Source organism: Theobroma cacao, chromosome 9 (assembly GCF_000208745.1).
Source record: "Theobroma cacao cultivar B97-61/B2 chromosome 9, Criollo_cocoa_genome_V2, whole genome shotgun sequence".
NCBI classification, from domain to species: Eukaryota; Viridiplantae; Streptophyta; class Magnoliopsida; order Malvales; family Malvaceae; genus Theobroma; species Theobroma cacao.
In genome coordinates, this window is record NC_030858.1 from 29450219 (window position 1) to 29450907 (window position 689).

A 689-nucleotide genomic window follows, 5' to 3' on the forward strand; every position below is an offset into this window, starting at 1 on the left:
TGAGATCATCCATTCTTTGTACCTTTTCTCTTTTCATACATAAAAAGTAAATATAAATATTAATAAATAAAAGAAAGGGGAGGATGGTTGAGTTTGAATAGAATCTATGATTTCTTTTCTTTTATTAATCCAAAGAAAAGAAAAGAAATAATAAAAACCCAAAAATAAAGAGAGGATAAAGAGGAACAAAGAGTACTGACAAGATTGAAACGGTCCACGTGTCGGTAAAAGCAGTAGGTGGATAAAACCTAGAATCCTAACAGTCGGTGACGCGATCAGAGCTTAACTCTCAGAGTTTAAATAGACAAACCTCTTTTCTTAACCACTGTTTACTGAGAACTGCAGAGGAACTTCTCAAACTAGACTAGATTGACTCTCTCTCTCTCTCTCTTCTCGATATTCTTTTTCATTGTACTCTCAAAAGAGAAAGGCATCCCCAAAATCTAGGGTTTTTGTTTTTGGTCTTCTCGGTTATCCGGTAAGTGTCTTTGTCAATTTCCTTTTTTTTTTATCGGTTTATTAAATTCAGATTGTTTTCGGTTGTGTCTTTTTCTTTGTAATTTTTCTAAAGTGGAATTGCAATTTTTCGTTTTTTTTTGGGGTTTTGATAACTGGGGGGTTTTTTCTTGTGGTTTGAAATTTCTCTTTTGGGTAGAATTTGTATATATATATATATATATATATATATA

General features: G+C 31.8%; 1 protein-coding gene across 2 annotated transcripts in view; it reads left to right on the forward strand.

Moving 5' to 3' along the window:
- The window catches only part of LOC18589847 (nuclear transcription factor Y subunit A-1), a 7050-nt gene continuing 6671 nt past the window's right edge, over positions 311-689 (forward strand). Inside the window, exon 1 of one of the 2 annotated variants that reach the window (XM_018127567.1) lies at positions 311-478. The gene's annotated coding sequence lies outside the window, so the exon portion shown is untranslated. The remainder of the gene's footprint in view (positions 479-689) is intronic. The other variant, XM_007015002.2, reaches the window with a different exon arrangement.